At 41.8% G+C, this 18,145-nt stretch overlaps 1 protein-coding gene across 2 annotated transcripts in view; it reads right to left on the reverse strand.

Moving 5' to 3' along the window:
* Positions 1 to 18,145, reverse strand: part of dpf1 (double PHD fingers 1) — a 49,298-nt gene that overhangs the window by 10,921 nt on the left and 20,232 nt on the right. The window lies entirely within an intron of this gene.

Genomic DNA, 18,145 nt, shown 5'->3' on the forward strand with positions numbered 1-18,145 from the left:
ACGTCTTTAATCCCCAATGAGAAATAAAAATAAAAAAAAAGTCCTGATCAAGATGAGAGACTGGCAAACATAAAGACAGACACATGGGAGAGGAAAGGAATAATGCACTGTGTCTGCTACAGCAAAACCATAAGCAGTAGGCTCTATATCATGAGATCAGTGTAGTACTGTGCACCGTAACTCTGAGCCTGGTTATGCACTTTCATACTCTATATTGTAGAATCATGAATACTACCATCTATATTGGGTTATCGACTATCAACAGAGATAGCAATGACAGTAGATTTACTGTATGTGTAAAACAGTGTCTATCTAGTCCCCTAGCATTTCAATATAAATGGCTGCAACCTCACATTTCTCAATAATCTCTTCTGCCAGTGGTGATATAATGAGATCTGCTGGTGTCAGCTTTTTCAAATGATGATAGTTTAATTGAAGAAAAAAAATTACCTGCACATCATCAGGCTGGTGTGCTGGCAAAGGTTAGACAGATATGTCCTGCCCTATTTTTCCCCCTTAATTAAAAATCATCAGCCAGCCAGTGTGGTCTTTTTTGTGGATCCAATTAATGAAATGAAACGCCAACAAAAAAAATCATAATCACCAATATATTCATCTGTTTTTTTCTTACTATAGTATTGACCAAGTTGCAGTTAAATAGTGGTAAAATTACATTTTATCCAAAATTAAATAAATATTAAAAAATACAGTTCTTACATTTTCAAGTACATTACAGCAAGTCTAGCGGTGGAGGCAGTTATCTTGGCTTAATATTACAATCAGAAACCTATCATGTCTGTGTGCTAGCATGTTAGCATAATGTTTTAGTGCTTTTGCAGCTATTAATAATTCATCAATCATCATAAAATTCCCACCATGTCATTATACTTGCTGCTTACTGTAAACTGCTGGCTGTCTGTTACATAGGAAAAAAATCTGAACACAGCCCAGGCATACGAAAATTCCCTGTTTTAGCTATGCATGCCGGCATGCTAATATTTGCCACTTAGCAAAATAAAGTACGGCTGAGGCTAGCACTATCCTTGATCGCTGCTGATGACCAAAGGTATTTCATTCAGAAAAATTATCAGGGACAGACATCCCATTCAAAGAATCCTAAATTCATATATTGGAGATAAAGTATCTGAATTTCAGGAGCGGGACCACGCCTCCAGTTCTACAAGCTGTTCGTTCTCATTCACGTGCCCCACCCTCCCTCTCCTTTTCAGTTCTTTAACGTCTTCACTTCTATTTAGTACATGGGGAACTGCCAGGCCTGAGAGCTGCCGCCAGTCCCCTTCGTGGCCTTCCCCAAACTGCAAATCAATTCATGTCTAAGCCTCACCTTATCTACTAAAATGCTATCAAACCTAAAATGAGGACATGGGCCCAGCGAGTAAATATGCATTTAATACATATAACATTCATATAATGAAAATCACAGCAAGAGCAAAGATGGTGGTAAAATTTCCCTTGCTTGGGAAAAAAAAAGCTTTAGAAAACCTTTTATCGAACAAACACGGCAAACTTTTTTAGTGGATCAGAACTGACTGGAGATTCTTAAAATGTAATTTTTATGTCCAAAACAAATAGACAGTACTTCACAATAATTGTCCAAATAGCTCCCAGAGGTATTCAGAATAGCAGCAGAGTGGTGAGGCTTGCTTCAGCTCATCTAAATGTTTGTACAAGTGTTTTCAACCCACAGATGTATAGTGATAAGTCATTGTCCTGCTATGTCTCAAATCCATCCATCCATTCATTTTCTTCCACTTATCCAGTTCAAGGTGGCTGGAGTCTGTCCCAGCTGCCGCAGAATGATAGACAGGTGCACCATGCTGGACAGGTTGCCAGTCTGTTGTAGGACTAACAGAGAGAGACAACCATTCCCACTCACGTTCACATCAATGGGTAATTTTAAATGAATAAATAACTCCACTACCTGCAAGTCTTTGCCCAGAGAGAACCCACACAAACACGGGGTGAACATGCAAACTCCACACAGAAAGGCTACAACCAAATGGTGGGCATTCTTGATTCCCGTGAAACAACAGTGCTAGCCACCGCACCACGGTGCTGCCCTGTTACGAATTCACTGTAAATAAAAATGTCAAGCATGGTATGGTAAGACTGGAGGAAAAGTCAGAAGGTGTTAGCACCATACTTATAGAGACCTTCCAGTCTGAACCAATGCGCTGGACCAATTAATTCAAGCTGCCACATGCTAGCGTTGATCCTGGGCCACATGTGCAAACCGTGTGACGATTTGTTGCTCCATCAAAATGAAGCACAGGACACAGTCGATCAAGAGCGCAATGATCCTGGATGAGGATGCCGCAGCTATTTAAGTGTATTTACTTCTAAAGAAACCAGTGCAGCCAGATGTTTACTGCAGGAGGATGTATAAAGCTGTAGAGACATATGCGGCTCGCAGGCCTGGAGCCAATGCAAACATGTTTTTGTCTTCTTGTTCTGGTCAAATAAATTGCTTTTATCTTCACTCCTTTTATTTGGGCTCACCGCTGCTGACTGGACCTCACAATTCCTGGCGGGATAAACTAGACAGACACACATGTGGATACACACACAACACATTCAAACTGTATTTCATCTGTGTCTCTGTAGTTGGGTGTGCACGTGCAGATCTTTGTTTGCCTTTGAATTTCTGCGTGTGTGTGTGTGTGTGTGTGTGTGTGTGTGTGTGTGTGTGTGTGTGTGTGTGTGTGTGTGTGTGTGCTAGGAGGCCCCTGAGAGTGAATCAGCAGGTCCTGATGCATGTGAGTGAGTCGGGGCTGCCCGCTGGCCTGCCTGCGTAGACAAAAAAACTCATCAATGATTAAACGCCTGTGGCCATGTTTCAGAAGCTGCCTGCAACCACAGACACGCCATTGCCGGCAAATGGTGGGAGGGAAGGAGGGAGAGAATGGTGATAGAGAGAGCGAGACAATAAAGAGGGCTGAGCTAATGAGCAAAAATAAAAGAGATATATACCAAAGACTGAAAAGACTGGCAATCATCAGGTACCTTTCCTTCTCCTTCTCTTCCTCCTCCAGAACCCCTCAGTGCGGTTGGCTCTTCCCCACCTGTCCCCTTTTTTCCCTTCACCTCCATCTCCAAAATTTTAACCTGCCTCAACCATCCTTTCCTTTCCTTTCTTTCTTACCTCCATATCTCATTCCTATACCTGACTGTCCTTTCCCTCGCTCCCTCCCTCCCACCCTCCCCTCCTCTTCCAATTACCAGGAGGAGTATGAGCAGAACCGCACACTTCACAGCTTTCAAGTGTTGGAGAAAGATCCTCCTGGGAATTATCCAGCAAGAGATGAATCCTCAAATGCTCCTCACCCCCACCTCCTCTCCCCTGCTACAATACCTACCCTTCCCCATTCTTCCCCATCCCCGTGCTTATAATTTCTCTCTCCCACCCCGTCTCGTTTTCTCTCTCCTTTCCTCCTTCACGCTGCTCCTCGGTAACCTTGTGTTTTTTCGCCCTCCAAGCAACCTCACGCCGTTGTGTCTGCACAGCTGAGGTGTGTCACATTACTTTTTGCAGACTAACTGTATTCGCTCAAAGTTATTTTTGTCATGTTTGCTTTTTTAAAATTATTGTTATTAATACTATTATTAATGGTTTCATGAAACTGAGGATTTCTCACAAAGAAAGAGGAGAAGGTGTTATTTTAAAGTTGCTTTTTCATGTTTTGCTTCCTCACCAGAGCATGCATTACCAAGAAAAGCAGCATCTTTTTAGATGCACATCACTGCCCATTGAAAAAACAAGCTAAAAAGGTTATTTAGTCATAAAAGATCTTGTTTTCACCTTTGTGGTAATGTATTTCTCAGATAATCTGAGCCTTTTGATTTGACTACTTAAAGAAGAAAGAGAAAATAAATGTTAGTAACAAAGAGAATACATTTCAATAAATCATTTTGTTGCTGCTGTTTATTGCAGTCACATGCAATGGAAATAGTATAAAGAAATCTATGCTCTTTAACTCCTTATTTAAAGATCATATGGATGGTGGAAGGAAATAAAAAATACAAAGGCGCCATGAAGAAATCATGACTTCTGTGTCTGTGAGCGCTGCTCAAATTAACCCTGAATTCTTCTCCCCAGCATTGCTCTTTTTCTCTCTTACTTACACCTCCAGCGTCTCTTCCTCCTCCTTCACCCCTCTTTCCCATTTCCCTCCAACGCTAACATGAAACCAGCGCTTCAGCCTGACTGACTGGTTGATAATCTCCTCCTTTGGCTGACCACAGTGGAAGCCTCATTAATTTAGCGCTTTCATCCGAAAGGGAATTACCCTGGCCTCCCCACACACAAGCTAACAGGCCTACCTGTTGACTTTTCGCACTCTCTTTTCCACCTCACTTTTTCCTTTAAATTTTCTCATAATTTCACTCCTTTTTCCTTCCTCTTTGTTTTTTTATTCAGCACATTCAAGCATGGTATTGGCATGACATCTGCTCGAACTGACTGAATTTAATATGATGTTTCATCTTCTTCTGTCCTACCCCCGTTATGTGCAGATACACAAAAAGGTAAGCTCGGCCATTGAGAAAGAAATGCGCGTTTCCATGGATACCACTGTCACAAAAATACAAAACTTGATTAATCAAGGTTGAGGTTTAGACGGGAATTAACAAGTGATGTCTGAATGCTCTCATCCCAGCGTCTGTCTGGTCTCTACGATCACCGAAGGCAGCAAACGCCCCTGTAGGGCAGGTGCAGATGGGAAGAAGACATGAGGATCAGGTACAAAGGTGAGGGAAGAGAGGAGCAGGGGAGGATTTTGGGAACAGATGAGGCAAAAAGAAAGAGAAAAGAGGATGAGAAGGAGGAGGAGGAAGCACAAAGGAGAGAGGAGGAATGGAGGTAAAATAGAAAAAAGAAGAAGTGTCTCTTGTTGTATCGGAGCAGCGGCGTGTGAAAACACACACTCTGCACTCCTGTCGTCTCGCTGCTTAATGAGGAGAGCTTCTCGGGAGAAGCGCATGCACGCACATACACAACCCGGGAAAAGACACCCGCGACCGCACGCATACAGTAGAGCGCACGCGCGCGCACACCGAGATTTACAACCAAGCCTTTTTAATAATAACTTTTGCCGTCCAGTTTCAGTCCCATCCCCCTCTTGCTCTCTTTAATGTGATGAATGAGAGTCTCTGTAACCCCTTGCAGCCACACACACAGACGCGCACACACATGCAATTACAATCTGAGATATTGTACAGTTTTTCCATGAAACAAAGGGAAAAGAAACAAGCAACATATAGGGCACAAATCACATCAGACTACATTCACATAGATGCAAAATCCCAAATGCTCAAGAAGACATTTTCAGAGGTTTTTTTATGCAGACAACGAGGCAGAGATGCAGTCAGATGGAAACCGTCAGTCACAGATGAAAAGTCACTAGCTTCCTTCCTCTCTCGCTCTCTCTCGCTCTCTCTCCATCTTCCTACTTTCCCTCCTTCTTCCATCCTCTCCCCCTGTCTTCCTCCTTGCACTTTCATGCGTTCTCATTATTGCTGCTGCTCCCTCTGCCTCTGATTCGATCTCTTCACTCTGCTTCATTGTGCTTCTTCTTCTTCTGTTTTTTTTTTTGTTTCCCTCTTCCTTATTTGGCCTCTCTATTTTTCCCCCCTCTGCTTTACTCTCAAAGAGGAAATTGGAACTCTTTCCTGCAATCCATCTGTTGTCACACTGGTGCCTGCATCGGTGCCATCATGCTCTGTTCTTATTCTGTTTTCTCCCCCCATTTTTTTTTGTTGCTTTTTTGCACCCCACCCTTATACAACCACACATACACAAGCACCACTTTTACTCATGTCCAGTCAGCAGGTTGCGTAACTCCCAATGCATTGTGGGACTGGATGCATGCATTTCTGTGTGTGTGCAATGTGAGCGTGTGCTCTCAGAGATGACATTGCAAAGTAAAGAGGACAGAGACAGTTTTGGTGCATAATAAAACTTGATCTATGGCTGCTTTGTAATCACACTGACCCACAGGAACAAAGATACACACACACACAGGCACACAGGCACACAGGCACACGTACACACAAGCGTACAATCCGTCAGGCTCTGCAGTATTCTGATATGTGCACATTTAGCAAATAGACACTCACAGACGCACACTACCACCCCATAAATCATGCATGTAAAGAAATCACACACAAACGCGCACACGCAGGAAATGCCGATGCGTGCAAAACTTTGTGCACACACACACGCACGCTCTTACAAAGAATCGCTCCGTGGCTTGTGTCCCTGTCCGCAAAGAGTTAAAATGCAAATTATTAATCCTATTTTGTTCCAGGGACAGAGCCAGCTGGGAATGTGACTGTGAAATCCTGTTTGAATTGGGCCCTACTTCACATGGTCCACTATGTTAGCCCTGCGCTCTCACACGGAAATGTCAAAAATGACCAACCGGGGGTAAAAAAAAAAGAAAAGAAAAAAGAAAAAAAAGAATAGATATGCATACAAAAGCAAAAATTTGACAAAACAAGTAGAGCACAGATTGTATTTTGTTGTGCCACCGCAACACTGAAATTAAGAGTGTGAGTTTCTGTAAGTGGTGACATTATCTTTGCATTTAATGCTGCTTGTGCTAACTTCTAATTGGAATTTTATTCTGCACAAACAAGAGCTGCAAGTGGCTTCGCTACTGTACGTGGGGGCTTGGCAGCTTCCCAGGAGCAACAACGCTGTAGTTTAGACCAAGTGCAAAAAGTTTGCATCCCTCAAACCTTTTACTTCTCGCTCTTTCCAATGTTTGCATTGTTCCGTCAATAATTTACAAGCGTGACGTGGCGCTCAAGTTTTACGGCTGCGGTAAATCCATTCACTGACAGAAAACTAGACAGCAGGAGATGGATGGAGGGTGAGCGTGGATTTGGCACGGTGGTAGGGGAGGGGTTGTGGTGTGGTAGTGTGGGAGGCTTATCCAAACATGGCCAAGACAACTGAGGGACCACAGAACAACCATCCAGCAAGCCACAACACCACATCTTAAGACAGAATACCAAATGAAGCAGACTCCAATATTACCCTGCCTTCACCACTCCAACTGTCTGGGGGGATCTATATGATGAATCATGAAGAGGGTTTTTTTTTCTTCGTCTTCTTTTTCTCTCAGTCTGTTTAACTCTCTGCTTCTCGCTCTGCTTCTCTCTTTGTCTGTTGTCTCTCTCCCATTCTTTATGTTATTTTTAATGAACTCTGCACCCCCTCCTGCTCCTTCTCCCTCCACTTCAACTTCTTCCACCCTGCCTTCTTTCATTCTCTCTCCCCCTCTCCCTCCTTCCATCCTTTTTCTTCTTCTCTCCATAGCTCTCCTTCCCTCCTCCTCTACCACCTATCTCTCACTCTCTTTCTCTCTCTCTCTCTCTCTCTTTTCAATGTACATAACAGTGTACTCTTTAGGAGGGAGCCCTGGCGGTATCCATGGCAACCGGATTGCTAGGCAACAGCCGTTTCTCCCTTCCTTTTTCCTGCGCCGTGCAGCAGCGGCAACAATCAACCAATCAAAAGCTGAGAAGGAACGTTCGAGTACATGAAAAGTTCAGAACACATCCAGAAAGCAGTGAATGCTGGTTCCACATGTGAAAATACACACAATGTACTGATGGATGCACCAGCAACACAAAAATATACACCAGCCTTTCCAGTTTAATGAAGTTGTCTGCACTGCGGTGAATATTCAGCTACTTTTGAAGATGTTTTTTTATCATTTGTCTTATAATCAGATCATTTTTTTTTTCATTTTTATGTCTTTGCTGTTTCAATGTAGCAAATTTAACGTAAATGTTTCCTGCATATTAAATCAAACTGAAAGGACATGACTCAAGTTTAATTAGTCTTTGGATTGAAACTTAAAATCAGCAATGTGTTTAGGCCAGCATGATCTTATTCCAAAACATGAGATAATCAGGAGAAATTATCTATTTGTTCATGTAAATGGAGAATATATTTCCCGTTTTACCTGTCACAGGATTCATATCTTTGATGTAGTAGGATGTAGGTTTTTGGCTGTACCACATGTGTTCTCTAAACTCCACAGAGAGGACAGGTCAACCAAGGGAACACAGTGTTAAGATCATCTGTTGTATCTGCGCAAAAAATAAAATTTTCTAATCCTAAACAAGTAGCATCATTGCCTAAACCCAACAGAGTCGCTCTGGTTCCTAAGCTTGAGAAGTTTTTAGTGCCTAAATTTAACAAAACAACAAACGAAGTGTCAAAGTAACGGCAGATAATGTCTATAAATGATTCCAGGGGACTCAAGTTGTGGTTCCTGGGGACAGATGAAATGACTTAATAAGCCACCAACCGGTACAGTCTCCAGATGCAGACTTTTTTGCCCCTTTCAAGCTAATAAAACATCACTTCCTGTGAATGCACGTAAATCAATAGATATGCATGCAATACACTGAACGGGCTGAGATATGAGACAAAAAAAAATTAATTAATTAAAAAAAAACTGGGGTTAACTGTGTCCATGAAGATGAATCACAAGTATGCATTTTCAGAGTATGTCAAAAAATGTCATGAGACTGTTAAAATAAAAACTATTAAAAAATCTTGGAAAAACATGGAAAATGTCTTTTTTTTTTACAAAAATTTATGGGCATTTCTTTAAACTGTAAAATTCTATGTGTAGTTAAAAGAAGGGGGAAAAAATATCCGGAAAAAAGTAACACGAAAAATTTTAAAACTGTGTTCTTAAGCTGGAGGGTTTGTTTTTGTTTTTTTGACCGTGTATGCAATTAAACCTCTGGCCATGAATGAAATTTAGGAGACATGCTTCAAAATCTTATAAGATGAAGCTAACAGTAATCAGAAGTCTATTAAACACAAAGGGCATTTAAACATAGACAAAATGAGTGCATGAAACATTAAGCCATTGCTCCACTTTGTCCCTAGGACTTACAGTCAGGTTTTGGTAGCAAACAGCATTTAGTGCAAAGACTTCCCATCTAGTCCCAGTAGAGACACACATCTGTATCTGCCCAGTGACATTGCTATAAATGTCAGCGCAACAAACACGAGAGCTGCCGGAGTCTTCCAACACCTCAAATCACCTTTTCCGATATTCCGAAGACAAAGACAGATGGAAGTAGAAGGGGGGGGGGCACTGCTGAGCACAGCTGAATGACAACAGACACAAAGTGGGTAGTGGCCATTTCAGGTTCTCAGTGTTTGGTTGATCAAAATTCCTGCTTCGCTTCAGCCTGCAGAGAGCAGGAGGAGAGCGGGGAGGCCATTTTGAAACACAAGAAAAAAAATGTAAGTGGGGAAAAAAACCACAACAACCAACAATGGTGAGTAGGAACAGAGGGATACTGACCTTCAAAGAGCTCAATTACATGTCTCACTCACACACACACACACAAACACGCACACAGACAAATTTGGAGTTGGGCGTGATTGGCCATACAGCACTCTCACGCAGCTCAGTGTCACAGAGAGGCGTGCGCACATTCATGGGCATGCATGTGCGTGAGTTAGGTGCATTTTTTTAATAACACACACACACACACACACACAGACACACACATTCTGTGTCCCTGCTGCTCTACACCGTAGGACCGTCTGTCCGTCCAGATAAAGTGGCCTCTGAATCTCAGTTCTGATTTGAGAGAGGAGGCTTTAATGACAACTACACCCCCGTCCCCCTCTCCTCCCTCCCCCACTCCCTCCCACACATCCCCCCCCCCCCTTCTCTTTTTGTTTTTTCTTTTATTTCACTCAGTCATCCATTCCCATATTCACAGGTGCTGTTTTGCTCTGTTTGGGTAATTCTCATTTTATCTACCCATCTTATATCCCGACTCTTCTCCCATTATTTTACTCTTCCTCGCTCTCTGTCTCGCTCTTCTTTTTCCTGCTTTTCTCTATTGAAGTCCACAAAACCAATTTTCAGGTGGACAGTGCAGGGCCGACCTCTAAAGTAAACATCCCCCCTTACTTCTCCCCCCTCAGCCTCCTCCCTCTCATCTCCGTCTCCTACCCCCAGCCCTCCAACCATCACACCAATGCCAAAAAAAGACCCCCACCTCTCAATATTCTGCTCTCCCTCCCTCTAACCTCCAGCCTCTTCTACTACTTCTCCTGTTTGGAGAAAGAGAAACATAGTATGTTGTGCGGTCATGAATTTTAATGGCGCAGCTCATTTTTGAGTAAACAGTATATCAGCTAGGATCCAGGAATACGTGGAGGGTTAGTAACGATGGTTGATTTTAGCGATGGTACACACAAACAAAGAAATTAATTATAAGGAAAGCCAAAGCAGATGGATGGAGAGAATGGAAAGCGGGGGGGGCGGGGGGGATGCAGAGCAAGATGAGGAAAAGAAAAGTGGTGAAAGATGGACTCGCAGAGCAAGAGGGAAGGAAAAGCTCATCTCCTCGTGGAGTAATCTGTCGTTTATCACGCTGATGGAAAAACAGAGAGAGCAGAGAGGGGCGAGGCTCCAAAAAAAAACCCAAACAGACTTTTATAGTTTCTCTAATAAGTTTGTGTGTTTTTCGGCTCACCCTTGTGTGTCAGGGATGCTGCATACATGCTATAGTGTCTAGACAGCGAGAATATAGCATGAATTATGCATGCGGGGTTGCTCTCATTCAAGGGAAGCCGTATTAATATTATTACATATGTGGCAATATACCAAAAGATGGAGGGTGGAGGGTGGTGGAGCCTCTTCCATGGCACTTGGCAGACTGGTTAAATGTAAAATGTTGCACACACACACACACACACACACACACACACACACACACACACACACACACACACACACACACACGTGCACATATATAGACACACACAAACACGCACATCAATGCATTTACACTCACAGAGTCTTGCAAATGCATATGCACTTGTGCATTTGGAGTCTCTCTCTCACACACACACACACACACAAGCACACACACACACACACACAAGCACACACACACACACACACACACCAACCAAAAGGCTAAGCTTTCTTTTTCATTTCAGCAGAGAAGATTGGGTTTTCTGGAGCCGCGTGTGCGTGTGCGTGCATGCGTGTTTGACTGTGTGTGTGTGTGTGTTCACGTGACCATGTGTGTGATTTCTGACTGCTTGGGAGGGAGTAATGGGGGATATTAAACAATTCAAATGCTGTCTCTCTTGCTCTCCTCCACTGGAGAGACCTAATACTGCAGCCTGGCCACACACACACACAAACACACACATTTTACAAACACGCACAAAGATATATATAGAGAGAAATGTATATATATATATATATATATATATAAAGGACTGTTGTGTCCTGTCAGACAAACGGCCAGTTTAAAAACACAAAACACACACTGCCAATTAATTGAGGCAGCGTGGTTTCACTGTGGACATTGTTGCAGTGCAGATAACGTGGATGTGTGTGTTTTGTGTGTTTATCTGTGTGCTCTATTCTGAGCAAATTGCTTGTTTTAAGACCAGGAGGAACAAAGAAAGAGGATGATTCGTCTGTGCTCTTCTTTCAAATGTCCACAGCTATTTCTTTTTCCTTTTTTTTGTGAACAACTGTAGCCAATTTACTCATGATTACTGACCAAAACACAATCTCCCGTAGGATAAATGCATGCTATTGTCCTTAAAAGAAGTCTTCAAAAAACAAACAAATCACACACACACACAGAAGACAACACTGAACGCCGAACACGGCAATAGAAAACTGGTCCGGGGGATGAGAACAAATAGCCAAAGAAAAAAAAGCAGAGCAATTTTGATGCTGCAGCTGACAGGATCAAGAGTCGAGGCCTGATTCCCAACCTGTTCATAGAAACCTAAATATTTGCTTTACTTGTTGTTCATTGGCACTTATTGCTCTCTTATCGTACCCATGATACGTTTAGCAGAGCCGTTGTAGCCTTGTGCTAAGTGCAGGCTTGGGATCCCAAACACCAACAGCAGCGTTCTGCATATACTACAGTACCATTCAGTGAATCACACTGCAAAAGTGATCTCTGGACAGTCTCATGCTATATAATGTCTGTACAAACCTGTGCCCCTCCAGATTTTGCAAAAGGCCCCTTTATAGCTTTGGGAAATCTGCCAGTTTTCAATAATTTTCACACTTACTTCTCACAGTTCATTTTATTTAATAGGTAAAAATAACACAGGGAATAATGTGGCATGAGAGGAAACCAAGGTGAGTTTTAAAGAGAATAAATGTCCACAGAGGTGTGACTTTTTTCATGATGCACAATAATGTGTTCAAGACAGTTGTAAGCAATTACATATATATTGACTGCAGTCTAATAAACTGCTTCATGTAGTGCCTGGGCCTGGGCTCCATTTCCCAAAGGCATCTTTTTTACTAAGACTGTCGTCAGCAGACTTACAATGGGCCTTAAAATGCTTTAGGGAAACAGGGCTCTGTTTTGTATGTGCAACCTCACTGGAAAACCAACAGGAAACTGACTATTATTTACGTTTGTTACACCTGTGTCATTCCTGTTTAAATGGTTTCTATGAAAAATTAGTGAAAACTCAGTGACAGTGAACATGATTTCTCTGAAGTTATCAAATGTGATGGGCCTGTTTACATTGCGTGCAAATGTTTCTAAACTACAGTTTACTGCATTTGCCAAACCAGGTGTGCAGCCGTATCATTTTAAAAAATCAGTTTGGCTGAGTCAACAGTGATTAAAGTATGGCATGAGGCATAAAAAAATATTCCTTCATTAAAGTCGAATAATCAGCTTGTTTAATGTGTGCTTTGCTGGACTCACTGGTCCCTGCACTGGAAGGAAGCATTTGCATTGCATCTGAACTCACAAGGTGTCTAATTAATCCAAAATGAATATAATTCTGAGAATTGTGATCTGGACGCTTCAGCAGGAGCTAAAATAAACTTTATAACACCTTACATACTTTACAACTTTGCTTCAGTTTGTAACAGTACTACAAGTCTGGATTTCAAGCACACCACAGCACTGAAACTGTGCTTTTAAAAGTTTTACATGACCTCCTAACAATAAAAATTACTGACCTAGAAGATTCTGTCATTTTAGTATTCATTCATGTAATTTTTTAAAACCTTAGCCCTGATTTTAATATTGTATTTCATGGTATTCTTATCTCTCAGCTTCTTCAGAATCAAAAGAATTGTGCTGAAAATGGTTTAAATGTTATTTAACCAACAAAGGTTTTACAGTTAGACTACCCAGATAGCAAGATTGGTATGGCCCAGATCTGGCCCACACAATGTGCTTACACATGGCCCACATACCACAAAGAATGACGGCCCTTTGGTGGCCCAGATCTGGTTTGCCAGATGTGGCCCACACATGGGCCAGCACAAGGCCAGTTGCAGACACACTGTTGGCCCTGTGCTGGCCCAGAACAGTTTCAGCTCTGGCCCCAGATGTCAGCCTAATGTGTACCTTAATCAAGCCATGTAATAACAACATCCGCCGGAACATAATAGAGCAAAAGTAATATGACGAAACTCTGTATGGACTGATTCTTATATAGTGCTTTTCTACTCTTCCAGATTACTCAAAGTGCTCTATACAACATGCCACATTCATACACTTCCTCGAAATTGAGCGCTTCTTAACTACAGGCACACACATTCTCACTCTTGACATGCACACTAGAGGAGCCAGGGATCGAACCACTAACCTTCCAATTAGTAGGTGACCTGCTGTACCTCCTGAGCTATAGCCACCCACTGGCAAAGATGAGTAAACCGTCACTAGGTAGTGGATAAAGTGTACACTCACAAACCTGTCAAACCTGCATTTGAACCGTTGGCTACCATAGCAGTATAGTATTGCAACATGGCACTTGGGTCTTCTAACTAAAATAGGAAAATAGGAACATAAATAGTGCCATCATTGCCAGACCTGGCCAACATCTGGTTGACATACACTCTGTCATGACACCAGTTAGTCAGAAGTGCCAGCTTGATGCCAGATCTGGGCCAGACCTGTTTTCTATTAGCCTGGGCCACATAAACCAAACCACAATCGGGCCAGATATGGCATGCCATCACATAGACAGTGCCATCTATGGCAGGCCTGGCCCATATCTGGATGACATACCACTTACCACACCAGAAGACAGCCAGCAGTGCCGACTTGATACCAGATCTAGGCTAGACCAGCTTGCTATGTGGGTAGGGGTTACATCTTCCTCAATAACCCTGTGCTTATATGGGGTCCCCCAGGGGTCCATTCTTGGCCCAGTCCTTTTTCATACTCATACAGGAAACAGAGGTCATTGTGTTTTAACCTTTACAACATTGTCCCTATAAGGAATTATAAAAACCATTTGCGAGGAACCTGGAATTGATTTTTAACAATAATCTAACTTGTGACAAATAGATTAACACAGTCATTAAAACTAGATTCTTCCATCTATGATACTAGCAAAAGTGAAGCAATTTCTCTGATTCGGAGACGTTAAGAGAGCGATCCAGCTTCGCTATTATAATAATCATTATTCAGGTGTCAATTTGTCAGTGCTTAGCCAACTGCAGTTAGTCCAAAACGCTGCAGCACGGTTATAAACTGCCACAAGCAAGCAAGACTACATATCTCCCATATTCAAGCCCCAACTGGTCATGGCAGACGGCTGCTGCTCTCTGAGCTCAGTTCTGCTGGACGTTCCTTCCTGTTAAAAGGGGAGTTTTTCCTTCCCACTGGTGCCAAGTGCTTGCTCACAGGGAGTTCTCTGATTGTTGGGGGGGGGGGGGGGGGGGGGTTGTATTATTGTAGGGTGTTTCTATTTGTTTCCTATGCAAATAAAAATTAATTGAACTAAAATGAATTAAATATTTGCATTTCAAGTTCTTTTAACTGTGTTGTGTTTACGCGGGTTTAGTCACTTTATATTTCCTTTCTTAAACCCTGACATTTTAACAGCATTTGGCCACACTTGTGCTTTAAGCTTAATTGTAACATCATTATGGAAAGGCGCTGCTAATGCGGGTGTAATGTTTGTTAAGCGCACCACCTTAAACGTTTGTGTTACTATACACACACCATACAAACAGAGAATGGGAATGCATACATCCATTGCAAAATTTTGAATACTAATGTTAAAAAGAATAATTTGGAAGATGCCAGTGCAGCTACCCATATTTTTTCATTTTGTTTTTATTGTTATTACTTCCTTTTTGTTCAGTCAGAACTACAAATATGAATGTTGTGAGATTGGGAAAAAAATCACTATATACACTAGAGTTCATATTTTGGAGCTAATGAATGTCACAAAACGCTAGTTAATGGTTTAGATACTTTAGTCAGTCTGAAAAAACATTTCATCTGTAACCCAGCATAGCTGTCGACATTCTCTTCAAGAAGAGCTGAAGGCATTAGCGAGCGCTATCATCATTACTACCTCATGATATTATGGACCACTGCATTAAGAGATTCTCATTAGGCCCTTGATAGCTGCAGCCATATTGCATCCTGTAAAAAAAAATGTACATACACTAGAAGTTGATGTCTAAAGAGTGTGATGGAAATGTTCCTTACTGTAGTATGACTTGTAAACTAGCACTTCTTTAAAATTGATCAGCGCCAGTTAAAAGCTCATTAACAACTGATATGCATTCACAGCAAAGGCTGAGGTATACAATTAAGTAAAATAGATGATGGTTGGGTAGAAGAACCTTTACAGTCTGGGTAATTTCATTTCTCTAACTTTCAGTATCCTGGTCAGATCTCCCAATGGCCCTTAGAAATGGATGCATGACTTAGACCTTTTTTGACTAAGTACTAATTTTTAGTTGGTGAATTTAATTAGATGAATTGCACCTTTAACTCTTGAAATCATAAAGAGAGATGGCATGGTGTAAGTCTATCACAAGTGTAAAGTTCTTTTTTTAATGTTGTCAGAAACACACAAAACAGTCTCTATGTGATAACATATCTAATTTGTCTTGATCTCACAATAAATGTGTTAAATGTGCTGTCATTATTACCATCTGGTCCCATTCTTCCCAATAAATCTTACACTGTTGAAAAGTCTGATTATTTCCACTTAAATAGTGCCATGTTTGTGAGGACAATTTGTGGGTTGAGCAGCAGAGTTGAGTATGTGAGTTGCTCTAATGAAAAAGTTGCCAAATCTTCTCTGTGGCTATGTTCAGTCTGTTCTGGATTGTCTGGGTAAAGAGCTGTCGGCCAAATCATCCTCCACACCTTGACTGTAAATCTGTAGAAGACTGCGGTTCCTAAATGTGGACAGGATGAGGAAACACAGTCTTCTTGGGACAGCCTATATCTGATATCAACTGTTATATGGAACTAGTGCTCGCTCCAAATAATGCTGCATCTTGGTTTTACAGAGCATCATCTTAAAGTTGCTCTATGCCACAGGCCCTATTCAGATCAGTCAAACTTGGCATGCTTGGAGCAGACACCAGCTGACCACTATCAGGCAGCAATCAGGCTCCTAATTGTCACCATCTTGGGTACCAGGAGTTCAAAACAAGAGTCAATAGGAGATAACTCATCTGAATTTCAGGATTGGGACCACACCTTCATACCCTTCCGGTTCTCTATATATTACGCCACCCTCCCTCCTCTTTTTCAGTTCATTCACTACTCATTAGTACATGCGGATCTACCCAGCCTGGGAGCCACCGCCACTGAAGCCTTCCTCTACCCACAGCCTCAATTCATGTTCAAGCCATCTGCCATTAACTACTAGAAATGCTGTCAAACCTAAAATGAGGATGTGGTCCCAGCTAGTGAATAGCAGAAGCTGTTTGACGTTGACAGAGAAGACCTGGCAAGTTGGCAACTCTGCTGCTCAACCCGCAAATTAATTTTCAAATCCAGCACCATGTAAGGGGAAATACACAGGCTTTCCAACAGTATAAGATTCATTGCATCGATTAGACAAGCATTGTTACAACAACAAAAGGATCGACCGAAAACAAATGTCCTCACTTTTTGTGCTAAGATTAGTCACAGTAAACACCCAGGCTCACAGTTATTCATAAAATCACAACTGCAAATAGTGATTGAGAATTTATGAACAATGTTTTGAACTTTACCGAAGACATCAACAGTTCACACGTCATGACCCATCCTTTCTATGTGTTGGAAATAATTAATAATTATGTTGAAAAATGAACATTGTCTCAGGTGCACGTATTGATCCTGCTGCTGCAGGAAACCCTACAAAGCTGCAGGAGTAAATAAAACATGTAAAAGCAACAACTTCAGCTCCTGCTAAAGTTTGTCAAACCCAGATTTGTGGCAGGAACCTCACAGCGACTGGTCTGTGTGTGCACGTTCTGAAAGCAGGTAGCAGGGCAGGCACAAATCACAGGCACACAATCAACATATACAAAAATGTATCTGTTGTTTTGCTTATATTAAACACTGTGGTTGTGCTTTATTTCAAATAGACATTCATCATTGCAACTGACATGACTGATGATCATGTGCTTGTTTTGGTGTTCCCTCAACCCGCCCTATGAATAGCAAGTATGCTACATTATAATGATGCATTTGTACATTCAGAAATAGCTATCTTGTCACTTCTGAAAAGTTTCTATACAGTATTGATACAGTGGTAATAGTAGAAGTTTGAATGAGGTCTGACAGTGACATTAGCTCAGGGCTACAGCAGCCAAATCCCTGAAAGGTTAAACATTGCAAGAAAAGAAAAAGAGCAAAATTACCCTAGGGCTAACTTTGCCTCAGGGCAGTCATGCTAATATTGAAGTGTCATGTGCCACGTTCTGTAGACTTGAAGTTAACAGAGAACAAAAGTGTGACAATCTGCGTCCATCAGACTCAAACTAGTGCAAACTTTCAGTCCCACTGCAGGGTGTGGTGTGTCCTATAATGCACGTTTAACCCCTTTTTCTTCTACTAAGGAAGCTCACATTGTTTGACCGGGGTTGAAAAAGGTTCTAAAATGTGAATAAGAGAGAGCTGAAAACTCAGCTTAAATCTTATTATAAAATGCACACAAGTGCACACTGGACTTGGCTTTGTCAGCACTGTACCCATCCCTAATGCCACTGGGGTAACTTCAAGGCAATCAGCTGTGATTATGAAGGATGGTTGGTATGACCCTGAAAATGTTTTATACTTAGTCTGTTTTGAATACAAATATTCTGAAAACTCT

Source organism: Astatotilapia calliptera, chromosome 14 (genome assembly GCF_900246225.1).
Source record: "Astatotilapia calliptera chromosome 14, fAstCal1.2, whole genome shotgun sequence".
Classification (NCBI taxonomy): Eukaryota; Metazoa; Chordata; class Actinopteri; order Cichliformes; family Cichlidae; genus Astatotilapia; species Astatotilapia calliptera.